General features: G+C 47.6%; 1 long non-coding RNA gene across 1 annotated transcript; it reads left to right on the top strand.

Annotated features, from left to right (window-relative positions):
- Positions 1 to 4,844: 4,844 nt before the first annotated feature.
- LOC120370583 lies at positions 4,845 to 17,218 on the top strand. The gene is made up of 2 exons (XR_005583817.1): positions 4,845 to 5,001; positions 16,162 to 17,218. It is a non-coding gene; the product is annotated as an uncharacterized LOC120370583 (long non-coding RNA).
- Positions 17,219 to 23,898: the final 6,680 nt, after the last annotated feature.

Raw genomic sequence — 23,898 nt, 5'->3', positions numbered from 1 at the left:
TAGGGGTGATCCCGGCAATTACAGACCGGTAAGTCTAACGTCGGTACCGGGCAAATTAGTTGAAACAATAGTAAAGAATAAAATTGTCAGACACATAGAAAAACATAAACTCTTGAGCAATAGTCAACATGGTTTCTGTAAAGGGAAATCGTGTCTTACTAATCTATTAGAGTTCTTTGAAGGGGTCAACAAACATGTGGATAAGGGGGATCCGTGGACATAGTGTACTTAGATTTCCAGAAAGCCTTTGACAAGGTCCTCACCAAAGGCTCTGACGAAAATTAAGCTGTCATGGGATAAAAGGAAAGGTCCTTTCATGGATTGAGAACTGGTTAAAGGACAGGGAACAAAGGGTAGGAATTAATGGTAAATTCTCAGAAAGGAGAGGGGTAACTAGTGGTGTTCCCCAAGGGTCAGTCCTGGGACCAATCCTATTCAATTTATTCATAAATGATCTGGAGAAAGGGGTAAACAGTGAGGTGGCAAAGTTTGCAGATGATACTAAACTACTCAAGATAGTTAAGACCAAAGCAGATTGTGAAGAACTTCAAAAGATCTCACAAAACTAAGTGATTGGGCAACAAAATGGCAAATGAAATTTAATGTGGATAAATGTAAAGTAATGCACATTGGAAAAAATAACCCCAACTATACATACAACATGATGGGGGCTAATTTAGCTACAACGAGTCAGGAAAAAGATCTTGGAGTTATCGTGATAGTTCTCTGAAGATGTCACGCAGTGTGCAGAGGCGGTCAAAAAGCAAACAGGATGTTAGGAATCATTAAAAAGGGGATAGAGAATAAGACTGAGAATATATTATTGCCCTTATATAAATCCATGGTGTGCCCACATCTCGAATACTGTGTACAGATGTGGTCTCCTCACCTCAAAAAAGATATTCTAGCACTAGAAAAGGTTCAGAAAAGAGCAACTAAAATGATTAGGGGTTTAGAGAGGGTCCCATATGAGGAAAGATTAAAGAGGCTAGGACTCTTCAGTTTGGAAAAGAGAAGACTAAGGGGGGACATGATAGAGGTATATAAAATCATGAGTGATGTTGAGAAAGTGGATAAGGAAAAGTTATTTACTTATTCCCATAATACAAGAACTAGGGGTCACCAAATGAAATTAATAGGCAGCAGGTTTAAAACAAATAAAAGGAAGTTCTTCTTCACGCAGCGCACAGTCAACTTGTGGAACTCCTTACCTGAGGAGGTTGTGAAGGCTAGGACTATAACAATGTTTAAAAGGGGACTGGATAAATTCATGGTGGCTAAGTCCATAAATGGCTATTAGCCAGGATGGGTAAGAATGGTGTCCCTAGCCTCTGTTCGTCAGAGGATGGAGATGGATGGCAAGAGAGAGATCACTTGATCATTGCCTGTTAGGTTCACTCCCTCAGGGGCACCTGGCATTGGCCACTGTCGGTAGACAGATACTGGGCTAGATGGACCTTTGGTCTGACCCGGTACGGCCTTTCTTATGTTCTTATTTTCTTATGTACAAACTCTGCTGGGCCACAAACAGAGAAGTCCCTGAGCAAGAGGACTTTGTTAGCTCAGCAGAGTGCACGCCTGCATGGCAAGGAATAGGAAGGCAAACAGAACAGCTCTGGCCATTTTTCTTTTCCCTTTTAAAAGCATCTTGCTGCATTGCCTTTGGTTTTGCTTTTTCACTTCTCCTTTAAAACAAAAACATTCTAGAAAATGAATTGCAAAGAGCTGTGTTAATACAACATTAGGGCTGCGCAGTTGTCACAGACTCACAGATCGTGCCCACTCTTGGCCCTGTGCGGTCCGAGGGGGGGGGTGCCCCTTTCAGTGAGACAGCCCTTCTCGGGGGTCCACTCTCTCCCAGGGTCAGGTCCTCCACCTCCTGGAGCCGCACCTCTCTGAGCCGTAGCACACCTGTTTCTCGCCGTGGGCCCCCTCAGGAAGTCCACGCGCTCTGGACCCCCTGGGCCTCCTCACCCCCGAAGGGGTTGATGCAACCCTGTTCTCTAGACCGGAGTGACTCTCAGCCAGCATAGAACAGGAGGGTTTATTGAGAGTTGAACACAGCACAGGAAACTCTCAGGGCCTCAGGCCTGGCCTCTCACAATAACAGCACATCCCAGTCTCCCTGCATCCAGGTGGACTCTGCCTGCTTCCCCTCGCCAGCCCCGAGGCCCCCTGCTTCCCAGCTGGGCCTCTGATATCCCTGGCCTCAAGCCCCGCCTCTGTCCATTGTCTTCTCTCCAGGTAAACAGGGTCGTAAACAGGAAGGCCTGGGTCTCCTCTCCTCTCAGCTCTCCTCTGGCTGGAACCGGCTGGTCAGGTCACCGGGGTCCTCTCTCGGCAGCCCATTGTCCTCCCACTGGCCAGAACCGGCTGTGTCTCCTGAGATGGGTCTCCAGGTCACCAGGTCACCGGGGTCTCCGTCCTCCAGGCCCTCGGCTGGGGTCCCGAGTCCCTCTCCGGTCCTCTGTAACAACAAACTCCCTCTCCCCTCACCTCGTTAAACCAGTAACACCCAGGGACATTGAGTCCCACCCCCCGTGCATGCAAACTACTGGAAAACACAGAAAACCCCAAGAAAACCCCCCACTTCGTCACAGCAGTCAACATCCCAAGGATCAGGAAATGCAAACGCTAAGGTTCCATCAGCAATTTAATGAGACCCCCCCCCCCTTGCACACGTGGAGTGTTTTCTAGTCCAATTAATTTTAAGCTCAATACCATATATTCCACTTTATGGCCTAGAATGCATACTGTAAAATACTAGGTGTTCATCACAACTGACCGAATGCGACTGTAACCACAGCTTTTGCATTATTTATTTTACCTGCATAATTTTATTATTATTTAAGTACAAACAGGGCTCATTATCAGAGTATTAATGTGATTTTTTTTGCATTTAATTTCTAGTGGACCAGATTTGCTCTTGGTGTAACTACACTGGAATTATACCCTGGATAAGCTGGACCCAGGATGGCTGCAAGCAGCCATGTTGCTAAGTGTGGCAGCCCTGTTGTCTCAGATATAACAGGTCTTTCAGTTCTGTCTGCTTTCTTTTATTTGATCAATAAGCACCAGCTGTGGCGTGGACACCTGACACCACCAGCTCATTTTAGAGAGGCTGCCAAGTGTGGTTATAACTTTTGATCACTGTCAGCTCAGGCTGGATTTGAATTGATGACTAGGAGGAGAAATATTCTAAATCTGAGCTCGGTGGACAACTGGGGGGCATATTGCCAGCTGCAAAACAAGCAAATAAGATGGCTGGATGTATAACAAGGGGTATCAAAAGTGATGATGCTAATAAATTCACTAGAGAAGGCCTTGAGATGTCTCCTTTGGTGCTGGGTACCGTGTTGGCCACTGAGCTTCAGGAGTATTAAAATTGTGATGGCTGAATGTATAGTAGGTACCTACTCTTTGAAATGTTTATTATGGGCTATTGCCTTTTTCTTTCACTGGAGGAGCAAGACCTGATTTTACTGTCTCCAATGAAAATGAAATGCCACCAGCTGCAGGTATAATTGAGCAGGCAAGGTTCAGCATCTTTTCTTGGGGAGGCTACCGGTTTGGTTGCTTTTGCAACCATTGTAAACCAACCAGGTTCACCAGGCAGCTTGTTGCTCTAGCAGTCTGCAGTGTGACTCTTGCTTTGGGCCTGGGAGGTGGTGGGTTCAAATTGTGAGAGAGAGCCTGGCGAGAACAAAATACCTTCAGGAGAGCTGAGGGCTAGTCTCAGCTTTGCCATGGCCTCACAACAGACTGGGTTCCTGACCATGTTATGTGCTGAGCCTACTGACCAATACTGTCCCAGTGCTTCTTTGGGCTCTGCTGTCTATCTCCATCTGTTGTCTCTTGTCTTGTACTTAGATTGGAAGCTGTTGAGGACCGGGTCTTTCTTTTTGTTCTACAACACCTAGCACAAGGGAGGCCTGCTCTGTGACTGGTGCTATGGTAATACAAGAAATAATGTGTAGTTCTGGTATTAATTAATTCGTTGTGTTATTGCCTTGGGATCCAGTCATAGATCAGTGTCCGATTGCATTGTACACACACCCACCAAAAAGAGCTGCCTCAAAAACCTACAGCTAGAGTACAAGACGAGAAACAAGAGGTAAGTACAGCAAACACGGGAAAACAAGGAAACAATACTGCTCCCGTTCCTCCTATCGACTTGTACCTTCTGGCATGGGTAGTGCCACTAACTGTGTGAGGGGGAAAGTACTACTCATTGTGAGTAAAGGGTCAGAATCTGGTCCCCTGACGTTCAGCTGCACTCTCTGTAAAATGGAGATATTGTCTCCTGGCTCATGCAGGGAGCGTGAGGGTTAATTCACTGAGGTTTGTAAGCGCTTGGAGATTCTTGGAGGGCTGTTACTGAAATCCAAAGGTAACAAAGCCTGGGATATTGACGTAAAATAATGTCACCAATGGTTTGTGTCCACCACAGTGTGTAATTGCATTATGACATGTTAATGAACACGACAGCAAGTTGCAGAATAGCCAAGGAACAAGATTAACAGGACTAGCAATAAGCGCTTGTTCTTCGCTTATGCAACAGTTTACCATTGTTTGTGCTAATTGGCATGTGTTCAAACATGATTCCAAACTGTAGTGTAGATGAGCCTTAGAGGGAAGATGGGTCAGAGGAAAGGATTTTCTACCAACGTCTCTTCTTGTTTTCCCACCCACCTCAGGTGTATGCAAATGACACGATCTGCATACATCTAGTGATGTCAGAAACCCCACTTTGTTGTGAGTCAAACCTGGGTATGACATCACCAAAAGATGCCCAGCTGACCTATCAGAAAATGGCTTTTGACAACCAGTTGGGAATAATGAAGGTTTACGAGTGCAAAAGGGAAGTGCATCAGGACCTGGAGAGGAAGCTGCCTGGTGAGGGTAAAACTCAGGGCACAGAACTGAGGTTGAAGAGAGGTCAGACCCGGCTTGAAATCAGAAAAGGGCTTTTTCACCAATGGCCTCATTCACAGGGTGCAGGTATAGCAATAGCAAGGGAATAGTGGGGGAGGAGTTACATGCTGGAATAGACACAAACCTGGCTACCCCTAACATGGGTAGACGTGGCAGGAAGCCAGAGGTGGGATGGGTGGCCCAATCAGTTTATGTACTTTGCCGTACAGACTGTGATGAGAACACATCTAGCATTTTTAAAACTAAGGTCATGATTAAAAGACCTGCTGCTTCTGGGGGTTTCTGCCATACAGGACTTGGAGCCTGAAGAGACGCAGTAGGCTATCTTTGCTATATTCTGCTCATTCACGCTTCTGGGCTGAGAGATTTTTTCTGGGTGTGTTGTTGATGGGCTCTGTTAACGTGATTTTTGTCATTACCCTGAGCTGTCATGCCGAAGGGCAGGCAAGCAGACAGGGTGCTGGAGGTGAGCCTTTTTCACGACAGCTTTGCAAGGCTGCCCTAGCAAATCTTAGTCTGTGTTGCAATGAGCTCCTTGTCTCAATCAATATACTTGGGCTACTAGATGGATTGGAACATAAATGCTGGAGCTGCTAGTGCAGGTGGGGAAACAGTGTGTTTCCTCAGGAAAACTGGTAGAAAATCGTTTCTCTTTGTCATTGGAATGTCAACATATTTTAAACCAAACCTTGTCTATGCCCTTTGCCCCACAATGTCTGCCCACCCTCCTGCCTCTTAGCACCTGCTTGACATTTGGGAAGGCGAACAGGAAAGCATTGTAACTTCAGCATTCACCCAGATTTCAGTAACTTGGTGTCATTTTCCCCAATTTCTCCTGAATTTGGCACAGACACTTCAGCAAGGTCTCCCAGACACGAGCAGGGGGATTGGCTTCTGCAGAGTCCCTGCCCCTAGCCTAACAGGATGTTATGATGAGGCTGTACTCCATGCTGATGCCGGGCTCATGGAATAGGGCATCAGTTTTCCGAGGGCTCTTTTCCCACAGGATTGGGATTTGAGTGCATTAGATGTGGCAGTGCCTTGAGCAGCCTGCAGGGATGATCCCAGTGCTGCTCAGGAGAGTTGTGATGAACCTCTCTTTAGCTCAGCATGCTGCACAGGGGAGCAGCAGCACTTTCTTCCAAACACAGCGGTCCTTTCTCAGTTTGGAATTTGTCCTGGCTCAGGCAGCAAACCCACTGAAAGCAATGGGAGTAAAAACTAGTCCTTTAGTAAACATGTTCCCTGATGGCTAGAGATCAAACAGTAGGTTAATGGGATTTATTGTAACTAGACCTAGTCAAGAAACATTGGCTCCAAAAAGAGTTTGCTGAAAAGCATTTTTCTCTTGGTTTGCATTTTTCAAGTTTTCGATGAACCCCTCCACCCCCCCAAAACTAGACATTTTTCAGTTGTCAAATTTGGGCTTTTTGACTGAAATGGGAAAAATGTCAAATTAAATGGCCACAGGAAATGTCCAGTTTGATGAAAAACCATTGAAAAAAGACAGAGAAATTTTTCAGCCAGCTGTAATTGTAACTCGCAGCCTGTATCGCTCTTGCAAGGCTTGTCAGTCTATCCTCGACGAGTGTAATAACTTACCCATCATGGATCCAAGGCCCAGAAAGGCACTGAGGTTAAACTGACTTCCTCAGCAACTGGTTTGGTCTCTGCGGCAGAACTCCATCCACTCTTGGCAACCAGCAGCCTTGTTGTTGGAAGCCTTATGTCCTCGCAGGACTGTGAGATGGCATCATCATCTGAAATATTTGAATGCTCTTTCTCATAAGCTCACACCTGCTTATGAAGGTAGCTTGTTTCCATGGCTTGCAATCCTTGTCTTATCGTGTTAGACATGCATGTGGGGTTTTCAGGAGCTTCCCTGTTTATTTTGAGCCCTTCTTATTCTTATCTCACTGTTTTATTTGGGATTTCTTTATGTTTTATTGGTTCACTGACTTTCCTGGGCATTGTTATAGTTGAGAATTGTGTGTTCTCAGTGAAAGGTGCTGGGTTCTTAGTCCTGGCGATTGTACTCCTCTCTCTGGCCACAGAACAATGGGCAAGCATCCTTACGTTGCCTTGCCAATGGGCCTCAACACTGACCTGGGCACACCACGTCTAGGGTTGAAATGTTCGGGGCCTCCTTTTGGGGTTGGGAGTGCTGAAAAGGATTCCAATTAGTTCCCATACTGTATCAGTAGCAAATTTGCTTTTTTGGGAAGCAAATACCTGCTCACCGGGGCCCTGATTCAGCAAAGCATGTCAGCATGTGCTTAACTTCAACTGGGTTAACTCTAAAGTATGTATGTGGGTTGGGGGCAAAGGTGACTTTAAGCCACCATTACACCCCTCAGATCCTGGATATAGCTTGGGGTTGGGTTGGTTGCAATATTATCTAAACACAGGCATAAGGAGGCAGTGTTTCCCTAGTGGTTCGAGATGCAAACTTGGATTCCAGACTCCTGGATTCTATTCCCACTCCTGTCACCAACTTACTGTCTGACCTTGGATCATTTACCCACCTCCCTATATCTTAGTTTACCCATGGGTAAAATAGGATTAATACTGGTTAATATTTTAGTGTTTGTCTTAAAATAATTAAAATTTCTACAGAGTTAGATGATCCTGAGATGAAAGAGGTAAAGTATTGTTATAATTTCAGCAGTATAAATGCTCAGAAATGACTAAGATCATCCCATGGAGCAACATTTCCTATGAAAATAATGATCTGCTGTTCAGCCAGGCCAGGGTAGAAATAGACTAGGTCTTGTCTCAGGAATATGCAGAACTGCTTGGCAGTGCCCCAGTCAGGAGAAAGCAGCAAAGAATCCTGTGGCACCTTATAGACTAACAGACGTTTTGCAGCATGAGCTTTCGTGGGTGAATACCCACTTCGTCAGATGCAGCTCATGCTGCAAAACGTCTGTTAGTCTATAAGGTGCCACAGGATTCTTTGCTGCTTTTACAGATCCAGACTAACACGGCTACCCCTGTGATACTTGACACCAGTCAGGAGAGAAAATTCTCTGATCTGTCCTGACTACAAGGGGTTAATATGATACTATGTGCTGTTATGGAGCAGCTTGCAGAATACAGTTAGCTCCTGTACTGACATATATAATAATAATAATCATGGACCTGTGATCAGGGCACCTTCCTTTCAGTCAAACACTGCGATTGCTGGTACCAGCCACAGGTTATAAACTCATTTTGGCAGAAGGCCATAAAACTCCTTCTCGCAGTGAGACATGGAGGCGTCTGGTGTCAGGCTGACACAAACCATTTGACGGGGGAAAGTTCCTCTCCCTGTGGGATTGTATAGGGCTGATCTCTTTAGCGGTATTAGGGGTACACAGAGGGGCTGATAACAGGCATTAATATTTATTGCTGTGGGGTTATTGGGCCTGCTGTTCACCCAAACTCCTTAGCCTGCTTTGGTTATTATCAGCTGAGTGCAACAGGTTTATCAGCAAGTTCAAGCATGTTTGAACTGCAAGGTCTTTCCTGGTGTGTGGAATGTGAAGTTGCTGCAATCTGCCTTTAGCATCATGCTCATCGCTCAAGGTACCGTTAGGCAAAATCCCTCTCTCTGTCCTACCCCTCTGCTTTGGTTTACTGGCTGTTCATGAGGCCCCAGTCCTCTCCCTCGCTCTGCTGGGGCAATGTTTCCACTGTGCAGCGATGGGAGGGGGGCAGGATAGCAGGAGTTCAAGGGGCCTCATGGTACAACCGTGTACAGTAGCTTTCTAGGAGTGGGCTGGGAATGGGCTAGGAGATCCAGCACTGTGGGAATTCTCTGGTACGTTGCTGGCCCATGGGAAACAGGCTGTGGAGTGGTGATAGTGCCATGGTGTGGCATGAGGGGAGCTGTCCTCCTCCTTCCCCTGTGGAGATCCTCAGTGGCCAAGGTTTGGTGTGCAGCATATTGCCACTATGTTCATTGCTCACTGTGTTCATTAGCTTCTCAATGAAGGCCAGGTAGCAACACACTGTGCTATGGAGGAGCAGAGCATGTGCCCCTCATGTATTCATTCCCTCTAGGGCACCAGGCATTGGCCACTGAGGGAAGACTGGATATTGGGCTGCATGGACCTTTGGTCTGACCCAATATGGCCGTTCTTATGTTCTTATGATCAGCCTCCCAGGGCCATCTGTGAGTTTTTGGCTCCTGATGGTTTATTACCACATGTTTCCAGCAGGCACATTCACACTGTTACTATTGCACAAACCACATAATCAAACAGGATAATAACTGCTATTCAGGTGGCTTGTTCTAATCACTTGGACAAAAGGAAATGAGGCAACAAAGTTGTTAGATTTTGTGATAAAGTTTTATTTTATTTTCTCCAGGCTCACTAGCACACACAACCAAAAACCAAACCAGAGACAAGGTGTTTGATACAAAAAAACAAGGCCAAACCAGTTGCTGATGAAGTTTCCTGTCTGAGCAAGGACATGCCTGCAACAGGACAACTGGAAAGGGTCTTCCTTCTTATTGTCACAGGAGATGATATTGTTGTTAATATCCATCCCAAGGTGAGTGTGCTGCTGGGGAGGTCTAGAAAAGCTTGTGAATGAGGTATCCCCTCATCAGGGGGTTGCTGCCTTTTTGAGAAGATCTCTGGCTCTCAAAGGATGCAAGGTGAACACTTCCAGATGGAGTCTCTAATCTGGTGGGAACAGGCTGAGCGTGTCAATAAATGATACAGCTCCGTGCAGAAAGAGTGGTGTTTGGATAATTATAGTAGGTAATTAATTGGATAATAACATGATAACAGAGACTGCTTGCATCCGAAGAAGTGGGTATTCACCCACGAAAGCTCATGCTGCAAAATGTCTGTTAGTCTATAAGGTGCCACAGGATTCTTTGATGATAACAGAGAGTACAAGATAAGCTGCCGTCATTTCCAGCGCACATCCATTATGTGAGGGATAATTACAGTGGTGTGTGCGAGACGCGCCAGTTAAAGGTGTGAGAAGCTGGTTTTCTGATGTTGATCGTTTTGCCAGGCTTAATTTCTCCAGGGGCCATACGGGGTCTTCGTCTTTAAAGAGCATTTGTTGGTAATTGTTTTTCCAGTTGTGTCAAACAATTTAGTTTGGCTCCTTTTTGACATGAAAGGGAAAACGTCTGTCCCGTGGGCTTTGGAAAAGATGTGACTTGGGAAGTTTGGTGGAATGCTAGCGTTTGTCTCAGGCCTGCTCTCAGAGACCCCATCACAAACCTCTTAAGCCTGGTGCTAGGTGGAAAACATTGCAGCTGACCCAAGTCCTCCTTGTCCTGCTCTTTCTCTCATGCCCTTCTCTGTAGTGTCTAGGTGCCACTCACACAGATAAAAGACCCACCCAAATTCTATGCTGGAAAGGGCCCAAAATATCTGCCCCTCACTTGGAATAGCCAGTCCCCAATGCGATCCAGTGAGGTGATTGCTTTGCAGAACTGGCAGTTGCTTGGCTGTTCTGTTGCTCTGCAGGGAATGAATGCACAAGATGGCCACAAGGCAGGTGGGCTACTGTCCCTTGGTCAGGCAAAATGGTCACCAGCTGTGGAGGTGGGGGGAGGAGGGGCCTTCTACTGGGAATGCCTAGTCACCAAGGGTTTCGGCTGGGGGCCGTTGCCTGCAGTGTTCCCTCGGCTGCAGCAGGGAGACACAAATAGAAAGGTGGTATCTGAGATAGCTTGGGTCTAGCCTATGAAAGCTCAGCGCTGTGAATCACACAGGGAGCCAATGGGGCGGCAGGCTGTCCTTGGGCCCTCCTGCTCCTGAACTAGTTACGGTTTCCGTGTCACCTTTTTGGTCAAACCCAAGTAGAACGTGTTGCAATAGTTTGCCCAAGTCACTGGTGCTGAGCAGCATCCATCCTGAGGAATAATTCAAGGCAGCTGGGTTTCCCTGGGACTGACAAGACTTGTTATTATGCTTGATTTTCTCTGTGGCCCAGGAGATAGCTGGGTCATTGTCTGGACAGAGGAAGTATGGGTTGGTCAGAGGGTCCACTGAGAGCAGTTCTGCTGGTGGGATCTAGCAGAGCCTGTTTCAGAGAGGAAGACAGGCCTCTTGGCCTCAGTCAGAGCTATGCCAGAGGAGTCTATGAGCTGCTTGTACCCTAGTCGGTCAGGCTCAGGTTGAGTGTCCCGCCACTGGTGCTCAAATTGTCTGTGCTTACACTTCATCAGACAGTCTAGGTGTCCTGTGGGAGTGATGTGGAGAAGGAAGACATCAGGGGCCCAGTGCCCCAGTTGGGGGGGTGGGTGGAAAATCACTCAGTCCTCATAGAAACAACCTGCTGACTAGGTAGATGCTCAGTGGGCTGGTGATGTCACTGGGGGGAGAATACCAGTGTAGGTGCTCATAGGGGTATCACTGCCTATGGACCATGCAGATTCAGCACTGACTGGAGATTGGCAGTGACAGGCAGCCCCCGGGGTGGTGGTAGCTCCAAAGGCCTCCCTGCCAGAGCATCTCTGATTTGTTGCTCAGCCCCAGGAGGTGTGAAAAGGGGGCAAACAGCCAACCAAAAGGCTCTATTTTGCTAGAGAGTGGGAGCTTCTCGCATCATTGCAAGGCTGGCCCCATCCATCCGGTCACTCACAAAGACGTCACTAGAGTCAGTGACACTGAAGTTGTGACTATGAAAATTGCTGTTTCACTGAATGTCTCAGTGTAAATGTGGACTGCACCATGGGTTGGCAGGGCAGTGTCACATCTGTCAGCCCAGGGACAATGGCAGGTTGTTAGAATTTAGTTCCTGCACAATAGGTATGCTAAAGAGGTTGCCTGAGCAGGGAAACTAGTTCTTCCCAACTTCCCTCAGCATGGGTCTGGGGGTTTGGAAAATGGAAAGTTACCAGCAGCAAAACAAAGAGGCGAAGGTTGTGATGCTAACCTTTTTAAGGACTCATGGGGGAAGACTCAAAGAGATACACAGGGAGTTTTGGACAGAATAGGGGAAGGGGATGGACTGGCGAAGGTCAGAGAAGGCTGGGGGAGAAGGCTCCATGTTTGAAGCCATGTAGTGCAGCCAAGATGCCTGATTCTAGACAACTCTGGTGCCAGCTAGGGTTGCAAACTCTGACTGATGCTATTCTGGGAGATTTTTTTCCCCAACATGATGTAATGTCATTTTTAAAAAATATCCTATTAAAATTTCCTAGATTGCTTTCAATAGTCATTGATGCTGACTCTGGGAGACTCCAGGCCAATCCTAGAGAGTTGGCAACTCTGGTCCCAGCCCAAAGAATGCTTGGGAGTGGTGAGGAAACTGAGGCAGGGAACTGTGAGTTGGGTTTATTATCATATGGATCTGTGTATTCCTTGTGCTTTTCAGGAAAGAGTGATAACACTATTCATGTGCCTGTTGACAAAACCTATGGGTCCAGCCCACCACACAGACAGAGCTCTGGGAGAGGCTCCATTTATGTTCCGGGGGAAGTCTGAGGGGTCAGCACTGATTCCAGGCAGTGGGTAGTGTGATCCATCCCTCACCAGGGGGTTGCCAGAAACAAGGTCTGTATACTGCAAATGTGACCAGGGGCCCTACGACAGCGGCAGTACCTAAACTCTGTTCACACCCTGGAGACTTAAAACACCTGGGAACTCAGCTGCGGGATCCCCTCAGAACAGCCTGGTGAGTGGCCAAGAGGAGGTGCCTGAGTGGAGCTGTGACATCCGGACATGAGTGTTGTGCTGGTTTCCAAGGGCCCTGCCTGACATGTCAGGGCTGTACTGGTTCCTGGGGCCCGGACACGTCAGCGTTCATTTCCAGAGGCAAAACACTCCCAACATTTTATTGTGTGCTGGGTAGATGTGGGAAATGTTATAGACAGGAAAGTGTCCAAATTTCCCCAGACTTGGGACCCTTAGCTCAGGCCAAACGAAGGGTGTTGCTTCCTGTAAAAAAAATCATTGCAGGAGAAGGGCCTCCAGGCAGAATTTTTATTCCCCTCCAAATAATGGGTCAAACCTGTAAAGAGAGTTTATTTGTACTGGGATCATGAATCAGCAGGAAAAATTGTGGGTGAGTTTGCCAAATGGAGGGCGACCAGAGGCAGTCTTGAGCACCAAATCGTTGCTGCCTTGAGCAAGCGGTACTCCGCCAACACCATAGGGACGGCCCCCGCGTACTTTGTACATTTAGTCCTGGGACACTGGGTACTTACTATGGGCACATAATATCACGCTCAGACTCATACCAAAGGCATTGCTAAGCCAGAACTCAATTGCCATCTCAAGCAGAGATGTTTATTCAACTGTACTCAGACAATATTGCTTGTGAAGTGTTTGCCATTTTCATCAATACCTAGTTTCTTCTAGTTACATGTTGTTCTTGTGCTGTTACTTGTTCTCCAAGGAGTGTCTTCCCGGAGAGTGAGAGCAAATGCATTGCACATGTGGAAAACATACAAATTTGGGTGGATAGCATCTTTACAGTTTTTGTGGGGGCCTTTCTGAGCACTGGCTACAAATGGCTAAACGTTTGGGCATTAAATGTTTCTCGGTGAAAGAAATATGTTAACTTGAAAAGTCGATGGTTCCTCATTGGCACAGTTAGATGATCTCCCAGTTAGAGTATCTGCGGGACACCACACGCAGGCCGGAATAAATACATTGAGGACATGTCAGGTAATATGCATTTGATTTTCTGAACAGGCGACATGTTAAAACAATGGACCAGATTCTGTTCCCAATGACACCCATGTGACTCACTGCAGAATTTAGCCTGATTGTTAATCGATATAATAAAATTCCAGGATTGTCATCCGTTTGTGCACCACTCTGAAGCCTAGACTGTTGGTTGAGTCAGGGTGAAGTGGTGGAGATACCTGCAAGCATTGCTGAGAGCTCTTTTTGTTCAGAATAGCCCCAGGTTCAATCACCACTGGGATTCACAGTTTGTTCCCATTGAATTTTTATGTTCTCAGCCATGTTGACTTTACAAGTTACACCATACAGTGTACAGCTGCAGTAAGACATGTATCTATACCATACAAAGTGTCACCATTGTGATATCAGAGGTAACGTGACCAATTGCCACCTTACTCTACAGCTAATTTGCATGCAATAATTTCATGGTTATTTGAGGGAAACTGAACAGATGGTGGATGCGATAGCACAGGCTTTCAGCTGCTAGGTACTTATTAAAAGGGATGATTTACCAGCGGTTACTCCTGTTCCCCTTCCTGGCATTGCTTCCACAGTCACACTGTAGGTATGCCGTGCCTAGCCACGAGGCCGCAGACCTGCTTTTGAGCAATATTTGCAAGCTAGTGAGTGCATACAGTTCTCCTGAGCCTGATGTTCCATGGTTTGATGGAGACAGGGAGAGGTCTGTTTGGTGGCCACTCCAGCTAGTGGATAGAGAGGAGCTGAGAGGCACTCAGAGGGCGTGGGCATCCTCGGTCTATGGCAAGCTGGGGCTGGGGGAGTTGTGTATGTTCCTTAATTGCCAACTACTGCAGAGGAATGGTGCCATGGCTGCGAATCCTCCAGCAGGACCCTATGGAGGCACTATCAGGAAAGAGAACATGAAGGTAGATGTGGTTTAGGGTGACCAGATGTCCGGATTTTATAGGGACAGTCCTGATATTTGGGGCTTTTTCTTATATAGGCTCCTCTTACCCCCCACCCCCGTCCCTATTTTTCACACTTGCTGTCTGGTCATCCTAGTGTGGTTTATAGTCTGAAATGCTGTGATCATTCTGTAGACATGATTCACTGCCTGGATCCAGAGCCAACCTTCTGCCACAAAGCCATGGCCCTCTCTGATTTAATGGACCCCTGAAAAACCCAGCTAGTCTCAGCTTTCACTTTCTCTTTTGGAAGGAAGGTTTCAGTCCATGTCCTGGTGCCAACAGGCTTGAAACAGAAAGCTGGTCACAGGGTTGAAAGTCTGAGCCTATGAATTCTCCTCAACGTTGCTAACACTCCCTGTACAGTAAGCGAGGGCTGGCCTCCAGGACCTGTAAAAAGACCCCACTGTTTTGGGGGTAAGGGGCACGCCATTGGCATGTCTGGAGTGCAGTGAAGCAAGGTTTCTGCTGATGGTATTAAGCTAGTTTGCTGCCTGGGTGTTCATTGTGAGAACTATGTAGCTAAAGTTTGCAAAGAGCCAGTTGCCCCAGAAAGCACTAAAGGTACAAACGGCTACACTGCAGTTAGACCCCCGTGGCGGGCCCCCGCCAGTTGACTCGGGCTCACATGGCTCCGACTAAAGTAGGGTGACCAGACAGCAAATGTGAAAAATTGTGATGGGGGTGGGGGGTAATAGGAGTCTATATAAGATAAAGACCCCAAAATCGGGACTGTCCCTATAAAATCGGGACATCTGGTCACCCTAGACTAAAGGGCTGTTTAATTGCAATGTAGATGTTCTGGCTTGGGAGGCAGCCCAAACTCTTGGACCTTCCCGCCTTGCAGGGTCCTAGAGCCCAGGCTCCAGCCCGAGCCTGAACGTCTACACTGCAGTTTAACAGCCCTGCAAGCCTGAGCCCCGCAAGCCCATGCCAGCTGGCAAGGGTCAGCCATTGGAGTCTAACTGCAGTGGAGCCCTGCCCTTAGAGATCAGACTCCAAGGCAGATGGAAGCTGTCCGTACCATGGAAGCTTTATCAGCCTCCAGAACTCATGTGTGTGTGGACAGTGGCTCCCAGACCCCTGCCCATCCTTTCATGTGAAAATCAGTTAAATTCTGGGGGGACCTGAAGGATTCTCACACTGAGCCTCCCTCAGGCTGGCTTAGTTGTGATCAGAGTGGGTGGGAGTCGATTACATTTGGAGATAACGGACTAAAAATAGCTTTGCAGGGCTGGGCCATATTCGCTTCAGTGAGCTAAGGATCAAAAAGTCACTAAAATAATAATTCTAAAAAAGACCCAGCCAGCTTTCTCCAGTGTTCTGGTATCCAGGAGCGTTTGAGGGCTGGCTCTGTGCGTTGCCCCTCTGCTGACTGTGTGGAGAGGAGCTGTAGAATGGTGGCTGGGACTATGAGATCAGCCCAGAGAAGGAAGCAGAAACAGCACGTGCTTCTGTCACTATACACTGACCTCCATCTTCTGCCTGTGTTGAGGTTACTTCATGAGGCAATATGGCAATGAGTCAATGCCTGTTAGGAGTGCCGTTCATCAGCTGATGATGCTGAGAGTTTTTATTTTTGTGACAGGGCAGACTTATGTCGCCATCGGTAATAATAATTTATATTTATGCCGTGCCTTTCATCTCTGCAGGTCCCAAAGCCCTTTAAAACCTGGAATGTGTGGAACCCCTTGACCAATAATGGTGTGGAATGTAGCAACTGTGATCACCAGGAAGTGAAGACAAAAACTGGATCAAAGCTAAAGAAGCAGGGGAGGGGGGTTAAGGAAACAGAACCAAAGATGGAATCTGGCCAGGGAACCTACACTAAGAGCCCCATTACTGCAAAAGTGCCCTGTTGATCTCTGACCGCACGTGATCCATGACCTTGGATTAATCTGTCAGGGGGAACACAGCAGAGTGCCCGCTAGTACCCGTTGGGGCATTACTTCAGCACTGAGAGGGCCACTTACTGGGTCGTCAGTACCAATTCTTGCAGCCCCCTGCAGGTCTCCCTGCAAGTGCCCAACCCTGGATAACCAGACAGTTTCCAAGACAAGATGACCTGTCTTTTTGCACCATGGTAACCACCTTAAAGCTGTTAAGAACCCGTGTGAGGCTTCTCTGCAAGGACACTGAGGGATGGTAGGAGAGGGACTGAACCTACCGCAGGGACCTGGTGTCACTGAAGGAACCAATGGCAGCAAGCGGGCACCGTGGTTTAAAGCTTGCCTTGGTAGCTGCTTCAAGAGGACAGCTCGAGTTACCCAACCTGGCAGCGAGTTGGCAGTACGTGGGCACTTGTCCTGCCCATCGGGTAGATCTAAGTGCGGAGCTACCCGCATGGCTCAGAATAGCCTTGATTGGCTTAATTGTTGTTGTTATAATTCCTGGTATGCCATGCACAGCAGCAGGGGGCTGGGAATGGGATGTTCATTTCTGATCCATGCTACACCTTAGAGCAAGAAATGACACCATGTGTTTGGCTGAATGTTTCTGGAAGACCGTCGTGTCCAGCTGGTTGGTTGGGCTTTGGGCTGCTAGCTGTAGCAGTGAAACTACAGGCTCTGCCTCCTCCAGCCACTAGCCAAGCAGCAAGACAGAGAATACAGGGAACAACAGGCGGCGCCATTTCACTGCTTCCTCCTCCGGTGTCTTGCAGCCATGATTACTCACTGATCCCCACATTAAACCCTTCCAGCCAGCCAAGACGATTCTAAGCTGCTTTATTTGGCCGATGCACAGACCAGCTCTTAGGTTTTCATGCCAGCACCTTCTATTGTTATTAATTGCTATATGTATTGTGGTAGTGCCTATGGGCCCCTCTCAGGAGCTGGGCCCCATTTTTCTGTCTGTGGGAAAAGTGAAGCAACTGTTTAAAGTGCTGCGAGCTCCTTAGATGGTGCATTGCCTGGTGTTTGGCAGTAGTGCCAGGGAATACACTGAACCTGAACAGCCTTCTGGCGCTGGCTGGCACTTACACACCTGCTCTTGGGAGCCTCTCCAGATTTCACTTCAAATACTAATTGCATCTGTGGTTCGGCCAAGCTTTGTGTTAACTCTTCCCGTGCAGTTTTTATGCATATGCATTCGCTGGTGCTAGACTGGCCCTGCTCCACTGAGCTGAACTGGCTCCTCAAAGAACCCGAGCAGGTAGGATGCAGAATGCTCTGTGACTTCCAAGGAGCTTTTCAGGGGCATGGGGTGGCCTGGTGCATGAGGACAGGGTGCACGCTGGAGAAGAGTAGCAAGGAGAGACGTGGTGGATAGATAGATAGATGGGTCTGTATGGGATGGATGGATAGATAGAATGCTTTTGAGGAAGAGGAGAACTCATTGTTAGGTCCCTCATGATGCGGAAGAGACTTCATTTCCCTTGGTGTTTCTCTGCATCTCAAAGCATAAAGTATAGCATATTGTACATTTAGATTCTAAACTCTTGGATCAAGGACCATTTCTTTGTTGTATGTTTGTACAGTGTATAGCAAAATGGGACTCTGGTCTCTAGTCCGTACAGTAAATAATAATATATTTTTATTGATAAATTATGTACGGTGTGGAGTTTGGCAAAATTTTTCTAATAGTTTTTCAGTCCCCATGAGCTGTAAATTAATGTAACAATGAATCCACTGAAATTCCCAGAAATGTGAAAAAAAGAGCAAAACTAATGGCAAATACATACAGTGGCTTTCTCCCCCCATCCGCCAAGGGTAACTGATAAATTCTCTGCTGCAGGAACTACAAGGAAAAACATAGTGACGTGGCTTCCAGCATTATCTTGGAGCATAACAGGGAACAGATTCTTGGCCTACATTTTGAGAGGGGGACTGGATCTCTCTCTCTGCAGGGTAACCTGTGAGGAATGCCCCTCTTAGCCTGGTTAAAGCCGTGTGCTTAAGGCCCCTATTTATATGGGGCTGAACAGGTCACTATGAGGATGAATTCCTTGCCCTAAAGAGCTCACAGTCTAAATGGATATATATATGGGCTTTATCTGCAGCAAGGCAGATTCAGGTTAGATATTAGGAAAAGCTTTCTAATTCTAAGGGTAGTTAAGCTCTGGAACAGGCTTCCAAGGGAGGTTGTGGAATCGCCATCTCTGGAGGTTTTTAAGAATAGGTTGGACAAATAACTGCCAGGGATAGTCTAGGCTTACTTGGTCCTGACTCAGTGCAGGGGGCTGGACTTGATGATCTCTCAAGCTCTCTTTCATAATTCTATAATATAGATGGATGCAACAACTATGGTTGGTGGGAGTGCTGAATGCCTCTCATAGCTTGGTTAATAAATAATAATAATAAATAAATAACTAGCTCTTATATAGCACTTTTCCTCCATAGATCTCAAATTGTTTTACAAAGGAGGTCCGAATTATTATCCCCATTTCACAGATGGGGAAACTGAGGCACAGAGGGGGACGTGCTCATTTCTTAAAGTGCTGGAACTGTGTTAAAGTCCTTTCCAGATCATCTGTAGGTGCGCTGGTGGGTGGGCTGCCCTTGACAGAAATACTTACAGATTAAAAAGAACACAGGTGTGAAGGCTCCTGAGAAATGCCGTAGGAAAGGCATAAAGGAAAGCAATTCTTCAGGGTGAAGGAAGAAAAAGAAACAGTGAGAGCTGCTTAAGGGCTTGAAAGGCAGAAAAAGGTAGTTCCTAGAAAGTGAAAAGTCCCTTCAGAAAGACTTGTCTCAGACTTCTTCCAAGTAACACGAGGGCGGCAAACTTAGAAACTTTATTTTGTTCAGTGTGCAGGACAAGACACCCCAGTGTGATGGGGCAGACGGGTCCCACACTGCCAAGGAGAGACTTAATGAGAATTGTGGCCTCAGCTGGCCTCACCCTGCTACCCGGGCAGCAGCTGTCAGGCAGAGAGAGAGGAGATAAAAGGAGGATAGCTGGCCCAGTTCAGGACTGGCCGGGAAGGAAAGCAGAGATCTGCTTCTCCTGGTGTGAGAGAAGCATGGTTTCAGCCCCGAGACAGACTTAGCTTGCTGGTTGAATAAGCCTCCTGGTGGAAGAGACGACCGGGCGCTGGGAGGCCAGCTGAAGTACTGTTCATTTGACAACCCTGTTTTGACTTGTGGATTTTCCTGATTTCTTTTGGACCTTAGCCTTCTGGAAGGGGTAGGACTGAAGTGCACCTTGGATGGAATGCAAAAGCTCAGCTACATTGGACCTCCAAGAGACAACCACCTACCAGTGGAGCCTTGTGATTGGCTGAATTGTGCCTGGTTGGGCCACAAGAGGGTGCTGCAGAAGCAAATCCTATCACACCTGGTCAAGAAGGAAGCCTGGATGGAGCTATGGCAAGCCCACTCCGGAGGGAGGAAAGGACACTCTAGTGATGGCTGAATTGTGTGATGAGAACCTTGACTGGCCTAAGGATAACAGAGAGCAGGGGAGGCCCAGAGAACTGAATGCTGAAGCTGATGTGGGGGAACTCTGCTCCAGTGCTATATGAAGGGCAGGTTGCTTGGATAAATCAATTACATGAGTTGCATCCCAGGGGAGAGGCCTTGATGCCGTGCCATTAGGTGGCATCTCCTCTGTTGCTTCCCAGAGATGTTTTTGCAGGGGCAAAGACAATATGCATGGAGAGCAGCTCAGTCATGGGAGGCGGGGTTCCCAGGATGGATGTATTGAGCCTAGAGGTGCTCCAGCTGATTTGTCACTCTAAGGGGTACCTTTCTCAGCCATGGCTCTAGCTTACCTCTAGATGTGCAGACCCCAGGCCACTGTTCTGGAGTTATTGATCCTACAGCTCTGGGTTGAGATGCTTTTTGTGGGATAGAGAACTGGAGTTAGGGTTAGATTCTAAGGGCAGAAGAGACACGCCATGGGATCTGAGCTCCTGTATCACATAGGCCATAGGACTTCCCTGAATTAATTCCTGTCTGAACTACAGCTATGCTTCAGACAAACATCCAATCTTGATTAAAAAATTGCCTATGATGTAGCTCCACCGTATTCCAACCGTGTTCCAATGGTTACTTATCCTCACTGTTAAAAATTTGTGCATATTTTCCAGTCTGAATTTGTCTAACAAACTTCCAGCCATTGGATCATGTTAGACCTTTTCCTGCTAGACTGACAAGCTCATCATCAAAAATTTGTTCCCCATGTAGGTACTTACAGGCTGTAATCAAGTCACCCCTTAACCTTCTCTTAGACTCAAGGAGCTCAATCACTCTAAGGAATGTTTTCTAATCATTCTCAGAGCTCTTCTCTGGTCCGTCTCCAGTTTATCCATGCCCTTCTTGAATTGTGGGCACCAGAACTAGACAGAGGATTCCAGCCATGGCCACACCATTGCCAAATGCAGAGGTACAATAACCTCTCTGCTTCTACTCGAGATTGCCCTGTTTATACATGCAAGGATCCCTGTAACAGGATAGTTTGTCCCATGAGCTGAAGAGCCTGGGGCTAAGCCAACCCGGTTTACATGGTGAGCCCCACCTCAGAGGAATGAGGGGCTTCTAGTACCAAAGGAGCATGAGGTGCAGTGAAGGGGGAAGCTCAGGGAATTGCAGCGATGCCTGTAGACACTGGCAGGGAGTAAGAAGTCTCCTGAATCAGCAGGGCCAAAGCAGAAGCAGGAGAGCGTGAGGAAAGCTCTCCAGGCAGGGCAGCCCGGGAGAGTCTGCAGTAGCCCTCCGGGAAAGGCCTGTGGAGAAGGACAAACTCCAGGCAGGAGGTGCCGGGGAGTAGGAAGTCCCTCGGGGAGGAGGGTCTGTGCCCAGCTGCAGCGTCAATGGAGATGGCTGCCCATGAGGCAGTTGGATTAACCCCTTTGACCCCGCCATCATACTGGGAGATCATGTTTAGCTGATTATCCTCCATGGCCCCAAGGTGGGTTCCCTTTCCACAGCCTTGCCATGGTGCCGTGAATGCTAATGTGGAGTAGGCTGGCCATCCTCATGATGCCTCGCTGACCACGGTGCTGTAGGTTTACTGATATTAGGAGCCCGTCTTGGGTCCATGCTGGAGAGTAGGCTGGGTTTGCTGCACTAAGGTGCGATATCTTTTGCCCTCCTTTCACACCTGAGCCATGTGGCAGACAAGCAGAGACCATGTGCTAAGAGAATGGTTCCCCTAGCAGTTTAAGTGTCTCCTCAGCAGCAGCAGGAAGCCTACCTCCTCCAAGTAGTCTTTTGGGCTGGGAGTTTCAAAGGAGCCTAGGGAAGTTTGATGCTCAGCTCCCATTGAGTGCCAATTAGATTTGGGCACCTAACTCCCCTAGGTTCCTTTGCAAACCCCAAGAAAGAGCCATGGATCAGTACCTCGAGAGCACCAGCAGCACTCAGTCCTGCTCTCTGAGGTGTTATCCCAGGAAGTGAGTTGGGTTCTCACAACATGATCCTAGGTAGAATTTCGAGGCTCTTATATTACAGCGTTCTGCAATCAGGACTGTTTCCCATCTGTGGGATTTTTCTTGTGTTCTTTGTTTTTTGCTCCCCCATTTGTGCCCCTGCAGCTACTCGGGATCCTTGTAGCCCTCTTGGGCACTGTGCCTTTGTCTTTTGGAGAGGGGCTCGAGAACCTTCCACAAAACATTTTCATGTGAAATTATGAATCATAGACCCGTCCCCAACAAACAGGCAGCAGCCCCCTTCCCTGCGTGCTAGGGCTCAGTGCATTCAGGCTGCAGCCCTGCAGGAGAGAGCTGTCAGACCACCATACCAGGGAGGGATGCGAGAGGCATGTTGTACGGAGCTTTGACTGTGGTCAGTCACTTTGGCCCAGATTTTTAAAGCTATTTAGGTGTTGCTGTGCGTAGCATCGCCAACACCTTACTGATTTAGGAGCTAAAATCTCATTTTCAAAAGGGATTTAGGCACTGTACCATGCCACTGCTGACTTAGGGCCTGATACAGCCTAGATGTTATGGCCCTGACAAAAAGCATGCAGCTGGCCTGCTCTGACAGGTTTCGTCAGTGCTGTGTTTTTATGCTTCTCCTGACCAAACCTTGCCCACTTTGTGGGGCTCTCCAGACACAAACGCAGACAAGATGTGGGTTTGGAGATCTGCCCATAGCTCCTGTTTGGTGCAGAGGCTGCAGTCAGGCTCTTTAGTTAATTAATGATGACAGATTCTGGAAATCAATCAGGTCAATCTGAGGAATTGTGCTCAGGTCTCAGGAAATCCTGTGGTTTTCATATTGGTAACTCTCAGGGGAAGATCGTGCATCCTACCTGATGTTGGGCAGTATTCAGGGGCGGCTCTAGACATTTCGCCGCCCCAAGCAGGGCAGCATGCCGCGGGGGGCGCTCTGCCGGTCACCGGGAGGGCAGCAGGCGGCTCCGGTGGACCTCCCGCAGGCGTGCCTGCGGAGGGTCCACTGGTCCCGCGGCTTTGGTGGAGCCGCCCCCAGCGGCATGCTGCCCCAAGCATGTGCTTGGCGTGCTGGGGCCTGGAGCCGCCCCTGGCAGTATTTTATTACTCTTACTATTGATTTCAGTGATACTTCTTGAGGAGTAAGGTGCTACTCAGCGTGAGTAAGGGTGGCACAATCCAGCCTTGGATGAGTAATGAATTGGTTTTCCAATGCACCTGTTAAAATGGCTCCGTAACGACTTTAGAATCGGTTTGTCTTTGTGTTTTAAATACCTCACCCACCCCACAAAAATCTATAAGAATGCTAAGCTACAAACCTATCATGAATGCTGATGAACTGAATGTGCCATAAAAGGGAAACATGCCCAGGTTAAAAGAGGCATTCTCTCCTCGATGCATCAGCATTGTATGCTAGCAGCTCCCATAAATGCCAATGCAGGAATCCCTGAGCGAAGGATTTGCTGGGTATTGAAAGGCTGTTTGTTCATTGGACAAAAGTGCATTAGTAGAGAGCTAACTGCAGTGGGAATGACTGGCAAATCCAGCTTGGAAATGCAGTTTGCAGAAAAGATTCAGGGAGCTACCTGTATGCTCTTCTGCATCAGTTTGGTTCCTGTGTGTGGATAATTGAAATATGAATGGAAGGAACATGAAACAAAAAATAGGTAAGGGAAAGAAAGGTCCCAGCGCATGAATAACCCATTTATTATAGCACTAAGTGGAGAGGAATGTTACTTGCTAATATCAATGCACAGATGGGGAATACATTCAGCAATATTCATTATTGTGCTGGGTCTGACACTTCATTGCTATTTGAGGACTTTCCAGTCCACTCAAACTTTTTGTTGCTATCAGCAATCTCAATGTGACTTTTAAAGGATAGATTTCCTGAGATAGGCAAGCACCAGGTCACCGTAATTTTATCACAGAGGAAACTGGAGATGAAAGGTTTTTCTCATTTCACGCTCCTGGATTTCTCTGCCTGAGGAGAAGCGCTCCATTGTCGTCAGTGCAGACATTTGACAAAGAGGTCAAGTTTACGGCTTTGGGG

The sequence above is a fragment of the Mauremys reevesii genome, linkage group 8 (assembly GCF_016161935.1).
Source record: "Mauremys reevesii isolate NIE-2019 linkage group 8, ASM1616193v1, whole genome shotgun sequence".
NCBI classification, from domain to species: Eukaryota; Metazoa; Chordata; order Testudines; family Geoemydidae; genus Mauremys; species Mauremys reevesii.
The sequence above is the reverse complement of the archived record's forward strand: the minus strand, read 5'-3'. Positions and strand labels throughout refer to the sequence as shown.